General features: G+C 42.0%; 1 protein-coding gene and 1 long non-coding RNA gene across 4 annotated transcripts in view; one reads left to right on the top strand and one right to left on the bottom strand.

Moving 5' to 3' along the window:
- zfhx3b (zinc finger homeobox 3b) overlaps positions 1–12112 on the bottom strand; it is a 286091-nt gene that overhangs the window by 165146 nt on the left and 108833 nt on the right. For 2 of the 3 annotated variants that reach the window (XM_031846039.1, XM_031846038.1), the window contains exon 3: positions 4855–4926. The gene's annotated coding sequence lies outside the window, so the exon portion shown is untranslated. Of the gene's footprint in view, positions 1–4854; positions 5019–12112 lie in introns of those variants that run through there. The other variant, XM_031846040.1, reaches the window with a different exon arrangement.
- LOC116382762 (uncharacterized) lies at positions 1269–2925 on the top strand. Its single transcript, XR_004212738.1, has 2 exons — positions 1269–1424; positions 1785–2925. It is a non-coding gene; the product is annotated as an uncharacterized LOC116382762 (long non-coding RNA).

Raw genomic sequence — 12112 nt, 5'->3', positions numbered from 1 at the left:
GCCAGTGTCTGGGCCAGTGTCTGGGCATCTGGGTCCATGATAGGTGCCAGAAAGGGAGGGGGACGGACAAAGCTACACACCCCAGAGGGGTGAGGTTGACTCTAGGTCACAGAGGCTTACTAGCCTCATGGCTGACAGATGTTAGTCTGGTTCAACAGGAGTTGTGATTCTGGAAAAAGTTACACCACACTACGTTCTATGCTGCGATTATCTTCTCTGTGTACAGAAACATCTCATACATCACTCAACAAGACATAAGCAAGAGCACCTCCCTGGATTACAAAGCCTTTGATAAACCATGTCACTTGAATCTGCTATCTAGTTGTGCTGCAATCAAGTGTTCCAGTGTTTGAGTTTGCTGGCCTGTCAGTAGCATTCCCAAGTGGAGCAACAGTGTGCCTGCTGTGGTTAGAGTGCGCTGCTAATGTTGCTAATGATCTCCGCAATGGAGCAACAGAGACTGGAGCTGAGTCATTTAATTTACAGTAAGCTTCAAAGTGTGAGAGTCAAGAGGGAGGCAAGGATGTGAGCCAGGGGGATGACTTGTCCCCAGACTGCTCCCTGTTCCCTCATGACAGTACAACAGGGACATGCTGTGAATAGGTGTTCCTCTGCACTCTGCCAGCCTATGAGCTTGGTGTGTCTAAGTGTGTTGATCTGTTGGTGTGTGAAACAGGGGCAAGGTATCTGAGATGACACATTTCCCACAGCGTGGCGACATTAAGGAGAAAGACTGTTTCCCTGCTAAGATAGGGGGAAAACTGGAAATGAAATGGCAGTGGATCATTAGACTGGGATTGCCTTGAGCTTGCTAATTTATGGAAATTCATTTCTTGGCTAATGTGAAAGGAGAAGGGAGCGTGTGACATTGCTTGGCAAGCAGTCAACATCGAGCAGTGAGAAGGTTAAACTGCTGCACTCTGCTTTGGTGGTCTGGAAAGTTTAGCGGCGTAAGCTGGGGAGGGCTGTGGTATTCCAAGCAACAATGACAAAGAAACGCAGACTATGCCAGCCCTCTTCCTGGCAAGGCGGGTAGACGGACAGCCAATCAGGTCCACGCTGGCTCTCTCGCAGGCGAATGGCATGGCATGCTGGCCCTCACGTTGTCCCGCCTCCCCTCCCCACTGCACTGCAGCTACCCAGAATGATTTTATAAACATTTTGCCAGTGGATCAATACCTGTATTGATCAACCATTGTGAGAGTGATCCGTCTAAAACCCAGAGCAGCCTAGAGCTCAGAGATGGGAGGAGCGAAAGAGAGAGGCTGCAGAGAGGATGGAGAAAGAGAGAGAGTCTGCAGCCACAGTGAAAGGGAGAAGAGGTACAAGGGAAGAGAAGCGAATCTGAGAGAGAAGCCGACGCAGAGCTGAAGGCAGGTTTCGGACAATGCTGCAAGGCCACTGGGATTGGGGAGAAACCTATGGTAATTGCTTTCTCATTAAGAAGGGGAGGGTGAGGGCGACTAATGACTACTGCTTTAAGTATGCGGGTAAGTGACAGATGGAGAAATAGTGCGAAGAGATGTGTATGTGTGTAAGAAAGGGGGTGATTCCCACACCTGAGGTTGCTAATGCCTGCACTAGTTTGGCCTGCTATGTAGCACTGTCAAGTACATTGTTGCATGTGCATAAGTGTGCATGATTGCATGAGGTTTAAACGGAAATTGAGGGGAGGTGGGGAATGCGGATGGTTAGCGATTAAGACGTTCTGCACAGAAAAAAAAACAATTATTCTGCTTTATTTATTACTGATTACATTTTGATTTTTTTAATGTTTCCTCTAGAAAAAAAAAAGCCTTCTGTACAGAAGAAGCAAAGATCTGCAGTTTCCTTGGTGACATCATGGGACAGAGAAGGCCCACCACTTAATGAGCTCATAACTGGAAATTCCTGAGAAAATCAAAGGTCGAAAGAAAAAGCCTGCATCCTGGATACAAAGATCCAACAAGGAAGTAACAGGAACATTTCTGATCAAGGCAAAGTTGGATGTATAATCCAACACTGATTTCAAGCTCAAAGATAGTGTAAACTGCGGCAGATAATAGATTATTGCTGTTTTGAGCTGGAGTGAATACAACTAGCTCTGGGATGTTTTCTGACTATTCTTTGGATTGGATTTACTTTTCATTATATTTTGAATTTTGTTGGAATTTTACTGTGCTGACAACTGACTGGACCACTCAACAACAGCAATGAATGGTTGATTCAAGGCCCCAAGCTGCGCTGCACTGGAGGTGGAGCCAAAAGGCTTCTGGGATGATCCCCCCCAATGCTAATAGGAAATCAAGTTTCCATTGATTGATTTTTAATGTGACTTCCTTGTGCATAATGTGGATTTGAGGAAAGCCATATTCCTCCAAACTGTCGGGGAGAACCTTGATGCTCATGAACTCACTTTGCACTGAACTCTGGTGTGGGAACACTCAGAGAAAAAGGCCAACAATCTACAGGTTCTCTCTTCTGTGAACAAGCAGTTCAAAGAAACAATGACAATAATTGCCTATAATAATATAATTAAACTGTAAAATAAATTCAACATTTGTTGTGCGGTACACAATGGAAGTGTGTTTGGCATAAAAGATCCTTGGCTGTGTCCCAGTTCCACACTTGCGTTGTGTATGTTTAACAGTGTACTGTTTTGACACAAGAAATTAATGACAGGAAATAATTCAATATGGTCGCCAACAGACTTCAATTAAACTGTGATTTTGGAACTCCACTGCCATTTTCAAAGCAGGAGAAAAACAACTAAAACGCAAAAATGTTTTCCGAATTTTTAATAACTCTATTGATTTATTCTCTGTCACCACTCACTGCACTCAAAACAAATTGAGAATGTATAATTCATGAATATATGTTCTTTTAGTGTATTTTATTAATTGTCCAATTTAAACATACTTATTAAAAAATCAATATAAATGCAAATATATTGTGGAATTGAATGGAATTATTTACTTGTACTTCCCTTGAGCTAAACCCGTAAGATAAATGTAGCTCAAGTAAAGTACAAGTAACGGTAACCAGGGAGACTCAAACATCAGAGCTTGCTTGCATTAGAGTTGTTAAACAACACACAGATTATGAGTTCTGTGCAGCAACAGCAAGCATTAATTTGTCTTATTATCATTGACTGGTACATCTCATTGGGTTTATCAGTTGCAGAAGACTGTTTTTCAGCTCAAGGATGAATAGAGCTGCACAGAGAGGAGAAAAATATAAGAAAAGCCAATGATCACAGGCCTGACATCTGGTCCACATTTATAAAACCCTGATCAGATGTGGATTGCTGTTAACAAATGTGCCCGCAATATGTGATTGGCAAGGGAGTCAAATATAACGCAAATGCAGTGTTATTTAGCAAACACAATATTTTACTTGTATACTATGCGGATGGGGTTTGTAGCACACAGTTAGACGGCTGAAAAGCTGTCTCTGTGAAAGGAGGGGCCATAAAAAAATGTTTTTTTCTTTGAAAGAAAACTAATGGTAGTACAAATAATGCTGATGAATACCTTTTCTGTAATCTAAATCAGTTTGTGCCACAGATGAACTAAGCTGAAGTCTTGCCAAATTCATGCCAATGACTCACAGTGTAACATACAGGCTAAATATGGCTGCCAGCCTTCTCAGCCATGCTCTCATTTGCTTTCTGTTAGTACATTGATACCTTGATTTAGGTGGGATATCTGTTGCCTTTTGTGTATTATTTACAGTCGGTAACATTCTAACATGCAAAGGTATAGAGAAATAGGCCCGTTATTTTTGCCCATTAGGAGAAATAACCAAATGGCTGGATAGTTTAAACACTTATACTACATATCAATGCCTTACTATTGTTAATAACAGTTTCATTTCAGGGAGATTAACACTCTTAAGTGTTACCACCTAACACAAAGTGTTAATTCATGTGCTATCAAAGCAGTAGTGAGACACTGAATCATTTTCTTATTTCCTTTCATCCCTTTTGTTTGATTCCTACTCTCAAAAACAAACCCTTGGTTGAGTGCCAAAGCATAAATTAGGATCTTCATTAGACACATCAAATCTAAATTACTATTCAATTAACAGGCCAGTCAACCTGAACTAATCAACCAATTAGGCCGTGTGTGTTCACAGAAAAGCTAACAAAAGCGCATGAGTCCCCTGGGAAAGCAGTAAAACACTGCAGAAGAGTGACAGTGCAAATGAGAAGCCACTGGTTCAGGAGAGAAAAGAGGATAAACGTGACACGGAGATCACATCACTATTCACCCCTGTCAGGTTTTGGGAAATTAAACTCCAAGTTACAAGAAATAATTAAAACTGTAAAGAAGAAATGGCAAAAATCTGAAACAAAATAATTTATAAGAGCTTTGATCAAGTTGCATTGTAAATGGGTATACTGTTTGCAGGTTAATGTGTTTATGGTCAGGAGCTTTGATTGAAAGGCATATTATTCCTCAGATGAAACCTTAAATTGTGTTAATAAAACATCATCTGGCACTGTTGCAAACTATTTAAATACTGGGCACAAAAACATAACAACGGCTAAAACCTTACCCCTATGTTTAACTTAATTGATTCGAAAAATCATATTAAAGCAGGTAATGAAAAAAAAACATGATTATGATGGAACGGAAAAGGCCAATTTTGTATTTATTTACATTATTTATCGACTGTACTTTTCTGCAATATGATTGTGTGGAGTGACTGTACTGCCTTTGTGGCGCACAGAAATTCACATTTACCAACCCTGAAAATGAGACTAGTTGTAGTTGCTGGCACATGGTATTGTCTGCACTGTGGGAGAATGAAAGGCTTTGCGATGCAACATTCAGTGGGGTAGGGCTGCTGGGATGTCTGTGTTGAACATACCTTTGGCCACAGGAGATCTGATGGGCAGCACAGGCTGATCAAACGTCTTTGTCATACACAACAGAATGCAACCTAAAAGAGAAACAAACACACACATTACACACATATACAGACGGAGTAAAGCCGGACCAATACTGGATTGTTATGGCTATACTGACATGGATATTTGAGAGTTTAAAAAAATAATATATATATATATATATATTTTTTTATCAGAAGACAGGAACAAATAATCTTGATTCAAATCCTTTAAATGTGTTTTTTCTTATTGTGAGCAAGATACATACTAAGTGGGACATCTCTACCCCTTCCAGCCCTCACATCTAAAGGTCTGAGATCTGATGGCGCTGCAGTACAGGCCAAAGGGGGTTGTAAAGAGGAGAACACCATTATTGTACTAGTAAATGTCAGAACAACCCCATCTAATTGTGCCATTACTAATTCATGTTTATTAATGCAGTGATGTATGATGGCTCTACAGACAAGACTGGGCTTGTCTGTGCCTGTCATGTATGGCTTATTCTTTGCTGGTGAGGGCTGCAGGGACTGTGTTGGGGACCGGATGGTGGATGTGGTGGGTGTGGGGCATATGGTGCATGTAGTGACAGTGCCAAGTGGTGTGTGACTTTAACATGAAGGCAGAGTTGACTGATGGTGCTGGTGTCTCCTGCTGGCCCAGTGCCAGGGCCCCTGGTCCCCAGTGCCCCAGCCCCTCACTACCCCAGAGCCTCTGGGCAAGTACCACAGTTATTGTTTTCACTGCCAAGCAATTAGCGGCACTTAAGATTTATTTAGTCATGCTCTAATGTGTGGTAATTAGCTTGGGGCCCAAACAAGCCCCATCATCACATCACCTTGTCGCTCACATCAGCGCAATGCATCAGCAGGAGACAGTAAGGGAATGTGAGAGAGGAAGCAGGAGGTACAGAGGATGGGGATCTTGGGGGGGAGGTGGAGCAGAGCTAGAAGGATTACCAGAGCTCCAGTCCAGCTCTGTGGATCAGCACTTTTTAAGAGATCTTCAGGGGCCTGTTGGCTGTACGCATAGCAGGAGGAAAGGGCAAATACAGCCCAGTTACACTTTTATAGAATGCTTTGTGGAAAAACACCCCTGACACACACCTCGGTCTGGCAGCTCGGTTTGTCATATGGCCCAAGGGGCTCCGCTGGCCTATCACATGACCAATGTAATGACCTTAAAGGGCAACTTCCTCAACAAGCTCAGGCCACTCCCACTGGCTGGACCGCTGTTTGGGAAATGCAGTTTGGGTCACTGCATAATGAGTGATGCATTCGGCCCTAAGGCTGGGATTAAAAAAAAGAAACGATGTAGAAACCAGGCCAAAGAGATTATGCAGAAGCTGCCAAGAAGGGTGAAACAAAACAAAAAAATGTCAGCCAAATGCTAGTTCATCTACTGTTGTTGGTTCATAATGCTTTTGGGAATCAACATAATAAAACACATGATATGAATGTAAAATTATGTCATGAATTTGTTGTAGGTGTCAGTGTCACTGCTATTAAGAGACATAAATTATGGGATTAGAGATTCTTTATTATTTGTTGGCGTGTAATGGTTTCAGCAATTGGAGTGCTTTGGTTATATGATTATATGCATCCTCTAAGCTGCGTGTGCACCCAGGCTCTATGGTCGATCTCACATGTCAGCTATAGTTTGGTCCTCAATACATTCACATACCAGCGAGTGGCGATTCTCTAACCATTGTGGTCAAAGCATGAATTAAATATTACATTCACTGAACACCAGGCTACCCAGAACCTTGGAGGAAAATAAAAAATTCTGTGTAGGTTCCTCCACTCCACCTTAGCGACATCCACCCACATCTCCATCGATGCACATACAGAATAAAGGACGATTGCACTTTATGATTATAAATATATGGAGGCCTGAGAATTGAGTCAATGCAAGGAGTGTTATAACTTACAGTATGTACTTGAACAATGAATATTTTTCTTTTATAAAACACTACAATGCAAAGTGTTACAGCAGTAGCTCACGAGAGAGCAGAGGAAGGTCAAAGGCAGGTCCTGTTTTACTGCATGCGCACATCTTATACATATTCATAAACAAATCCCATCAATCTTTGCTGGTTGGAGGGGGTGGGAGAAAATTGGAAAAACTACATATTAAAAACAGAATGTGGAAAACTATACAGCACCTGCCTCTGATCATAAAAGAAACTGCTGATGCAAAACATCAGAGTAGCCATTTTTGTGTTTAGTGTTTGACTGGTAGATGCACTCTAATCATTGCAGAACTGGGCCTCCTCATGGAACTATCACCTACAATTACGAGTCAGTCTGGAAGGGTGGTGCTATAAATGAAATATCACTTTCCATTTTATCTCTAGGGGCAGCGTGATGCTCCGAACCAATCAAAACCTCACAAGCCAACCCTTGACCTTTTTCATCTCAATATGACTACCATTATCTTGCAGAAAATTAGAAGCATCTAGCTATTGTTCAGTAGGGACAGGGGTCGAGGTTATTTAAAGATAAATGCTCTAGTGTTCATGATCCATGCAGCAATAACACACCACCAACACGGAGCAGAGGAGAAACATGTCTGCTAAACCCGTGTGGCTGCATGAGTGCACATGCGCACATATGAGGCTATGTGTCAATGCATCCATGTTGATTGTTCAGTGCTGATGTAGTTTGGCGTTCACCTAGTAAACCTGTCTGTTGGTGTTGGGCAAGCAGGTTTCAGTGAATGCTTTGGTGTTATTATGTGAGTACTAAAATGAACACGTTTAATGCACTATTTACAGCAAGAATTTTGAAAGGAACAGATGAATATACAACGGTCTCCATAGGCAACTGGCTCCCTGCTGGATGGCTTATAAACATGTGTAGTGTGAGGGATAATATCCTCATGGTAACAAAGCCATTAGGGGACGAATGTGAATAGAGCTAATGTAGGACTGAAATGACATGACAACGTGATGCTGTGGGTGTGAAAACTAGCTGAGGGACCGTTAGCCTTTTTGCACGACACACATGCGAGTCACACAAACTTAAAGAAGATATATTTTGGGAACACTTCATGGTTTAAGAAATTGTGCCAGTCGAAGATATGTCTTTAAAGGGTTAACAATATATTTAAACGCTAAACTCTAGGAAGCTCTATCTGTTATTATATGTACAGACGTTAGCTGGATCATCATAATTAATCCTTTTGAAAACAATGTTGACAATATTATGTTTCATTGCAGTTGTATTTCAATGGGTAGCTCCACTACAGAAAGAGATCAGTAAAAAGCACGAGCTAAATACTCTTTCCAAATAGGAATAACCTTGGAGCGTGGTTATTTAGTTTAATTCCACTTTAAACTGTTGCATTGAAGCCCACATTGATAAGTGTATTAGATGAGAAACAAGACTATTAACAAAGGTATTTTAAACACGATGTAGTGGCACCAATTTATATGATCCTCTAATATTTTGGGTATTAGCAGTCCTAACATTAGCAGAATGAATAATAACCAATATGTTAAATGTGCACTGTTTGGGGCGAGAATACAACTGACCATGAATTTGTAGTAGTTCTGCCGAAGGACACGCAAATGTCATACAACAGCAGGAAATCGTCAGTTCTATCCAACATATGTCAATAGCAGGCCATGCTTCCTAAATAAATGAATATATTAATATTTTTCTATTCTTTTTTCACTTCCAACATGAGTTATTATCTAATATGATGCATGCATAATGTTACAGAGGGTCACAGGATAGTTCTGCTTTAAATGTTATATTTCCATGATTGGTTCATTCTCTCCATTTCCCGTCCATTGTGTGCCAGCAAACTCCATTGTGTGTGGGTAGGTTCTGCTCGGCCCTCAGAGGGGCCATCCCCCGGGAGCACTGCATCTTTTATTAATCAGGGGCGCTGCGCCACAGCCCCGCTTATCTAATTTAGCAGCGCGCCTCAGATACAACTATGTCGGGCTTGGTGTGGAAAGAAGGGACAGGGGTATGGGGGTGTAGTTGGGTGTAGATAGGGTGGGGGTTGGGGGGCTTCCTTCGTTTTTTCCATATTGTGGGTGATGCAGGAGGGCTGAGAGGGAGCCGGGGAGACAGAGGGGAGGTAGCGAATTATAAGACACATCGTCACCAAGTTTTGGGACTGAATCACAATACAGCAAATTACCTTCTGCTGACAAGAAAAAATGAGCGTGGCCCCCATATGAAAAAAAATAGGATTGTCAGGAAGAGGTGACACATTGATTGCTTAGTATGCGCATGCAGAAGGCTGGGGTTCAGAGGCATCCTCCCTATATATATGTAGAAGAGGTGCAGCAGTGCACAGCACAGCCATGAGGGGGAATGAGAAATTGAAATGCCATGTTAGATTGGAGTCCTTTCCACAAGCCGTTCTCTCCGGTCTAGCCTATATTAGACTGACATATCATAGTACAGCCGTGTGTTGTGGTGAACATCCATATACTGCATGTACCAGCCAACACTAAAGGTAAGACAATTTGGCGCTCACTAACATTACAGTTCGCTGGAAGGTATACAGTTAGGCATTGTACACATTTACACACCAAACATGAGGACCTGGAAACACAAACAAAATACACAAGCATAAACTGGTCTCTAGGTGTTTTATGCTGCTTTTCTGGTTGTCCCTCCTCCCCCCTTCTCTCTCATCTGTGTCATAGCTCAGATGAATCAGTGTCACCGGTGTTGAGAGCACTTACTGTCAACCCTGGCGCCCCGGGCTACGGCACTGATGGACACAAACTATAAAATATCAGCCCCCTGGGGAGACATCGCTCAAGAGCTGCCCCACAGCCCCGAGGGGGTGTGATCTGGTCAGTGTGTATGTGTTTGTACGAGTGTGGTGAGAGAGCGATAGGGCATTGTGTATGTCTGTGTATCACTTATGATCCTGTAAGTATAGTCTTGTGTGTGCAATCATGTGGACAGTTTCCACACCATTTGCATGAAAAAGACGTAAAAGGGAAGCTGGCGGTTGTATTTTTCATGTCAGTGCATAACTGCCTTCTTGTTTATGCATTTTCTGTTAATAGAGGGATAAATAGAAAGAATAGAATAAACGTGATTCTGGGCATTCTGAACATTTCCATTTCTGTTTCACTGTCACAATAATGACCCTCCCCTAGTCCTACCGAGCCCTTTAACCAAATTCCATAACTCTGTGTATAAGCTCAGCCCCCCTGACAAAAACTACAAGCAGGCAACCGTATGGGAAAAGCGCAAATGAATCAATCAATAAAATCAATGGTTCTGTCTGAGGACATGTCCCGCATCAGCTGATAAGTGGTGTAACCTCCCCCTCCTGTTCTAGTCAGGTTCATGAGGGTATGAAGAGTCTGCGTGGTTAGAAATGGAAGAGGGAGAGGAGGCTATCTGAAGGAACGGGAGAGACTAAGCTTTTCAGCCCTGTGATGAACCCCCCCCCCCCACCCCCCCTATATTGGTCACTGGGCAGCTATTCCCTTCTTTCAATTCTGCAAGGTCAAGGTTTCTGCTTCTCGGTGTGTATGTCCAAGCACGTAAGCAAATGCACTTGTGTAAAATATAAGGAACACAGCATAGATGCACTTGTTTATATTTCATGAGATGGAATATTCTAGGCACCAATTTACACATGATGAACTTGTCTCTTAATATGCCTTTACCATATCTCCAAATATTGACTATTCATTTACACAGTCTGCAGTCTGTTGCTGCTTGATTCACATAATAGCAGTGTATTAACAGGGCTCCTTTGAGATTCAAGGACAAACCCATTAAGAGGAAAAATAAGCAAGGTACATAACAGTGTATTGTTGCCCTATGGCAATGGGACACATTATACACTGCTCTGTTAGTGGTGGAGGTAAAGGACTTTTTGAGTGGCAGGAAGGAAGATATCAATGCAAATAGATACAATCAAAGGAAAATCACACATTACTCTTAGTCTTTATTTGTTTGTTTGTCAGCTTAGTGCTATAATGGAAGTTATGAGGCCTAACATAGGAACTGCATGATCAAAAACAGTTATTCTTAGTGTCTGTCAAATGACAGAAGAAAACAAAGTTATCTCTGTTTGATCAAATACATTCAAAGGCAGGTATAGGTATTCAACAACCAATCAATAAAAACTGTCATGGGGTTTGTTTATGGACTTTCACTAGCTTGAGCCACACAAATACTCACTAGTCTGCATTTTAACATACCAATATCCATGTTTATTGAGCCGGAAAGTGCCCCACTGATAAACTTATTTGGATAAAACAAAGTTGCACTCCTCAGCTGTCTTCTGATCTAGCTAAGCCCTGTACAGTTTGGCAGGAAGTGGCATTTTCCGGAAAGAAAAAAGGGAAATATGCAGTATATGATACACAAATGTTCGATGTTAGTGCAGACAGTCTCAATGAATGTTACTTCCTGTTGGAGGGATGGGGACAGATTCAGAGGGGGAAAAAAGGGTCTGCAGACCCCTGTAACAGTCACTTAAGTTAAGCACTAGTCTGCCAGGCCTCCCGCCACACAGTAAAACTCATCTATAATTTGTGATGAGTTTAATGCCATCTCCACTTCATGATTATGTGATATTCTTCACCTCTGCCATAGCCAATGAGGCCAAGAGCTGGCAGTCTTAATGAGGTGCCTCAGAGTTCAGCTTAGGGGAAGGAGAGGTGGGAAGATGGGTGTAAGAACGAGGATGAGAGGAGGACCGAAGGCCTTATGCAAGCTGGATAAACTGATAATCTCAATATTGAGAAATACAGTCAATCTTGAGCTATGACTGAGTATAGTGTCCGAAAATATTTAAAAATCTGTTGAAATTTAAGACCACACACCAGATTGCACCGCTCATTCTAATGAGACATGGTCACAATAAAACAGCGAGAGAAAGTCACTAAGTCCTTGCTCAGAGATCCAGACCCCCAAAACACTTGGAATCCTGGTTTTGCTGAGGATTATGTCCCCCAAGGAGATCATGAGAGAGCCCTTTAGACTCATTTCCAGTGAAGTGCATTGCTACGCTCTTATGGCTGCTCTAGATGTTATGAATAAGTAAATAACAACATTTTTCCAGTCGTTTAATCTCTGAGCACTGCAATTAGTAAATCTGTAGTTTGTGCTGCCTTTTTTCTGCCCTTATTATTGTTATTGAAATGTCACGCTCTTATTTAGCTCAAGGATGAATAATAAATAAGCTATAATTACTGTCTTGAATGAGCCGGTGGCTTGGCTGGGTCCATGGTAAAGGGAGACCCCC

Source organism: Anarrhichthys ocellatus, unplaced genomic scaffold (genome assembly GCF_004355925.1).
Source record: "Anarrhichthys ocellatus isolate YVR2014 unplaced genomic scaffold, GSC_Weel_1.0 scaffold6, whole genome shotgun sequence".
In the NCBI taxonomy this organism is placed as follows: domain Eukaryota; kingdom Metazoa; phylum Chordata; class Actinopteri; order Perciformes; family Anarhichadidae; genus Anarrhichthys; species Anarrhichthys ocellatus.
Note: the sequence above shows the minus strand (reverse complement) of the source record. Positions and strands in the feature narration are given on the sequence as shown.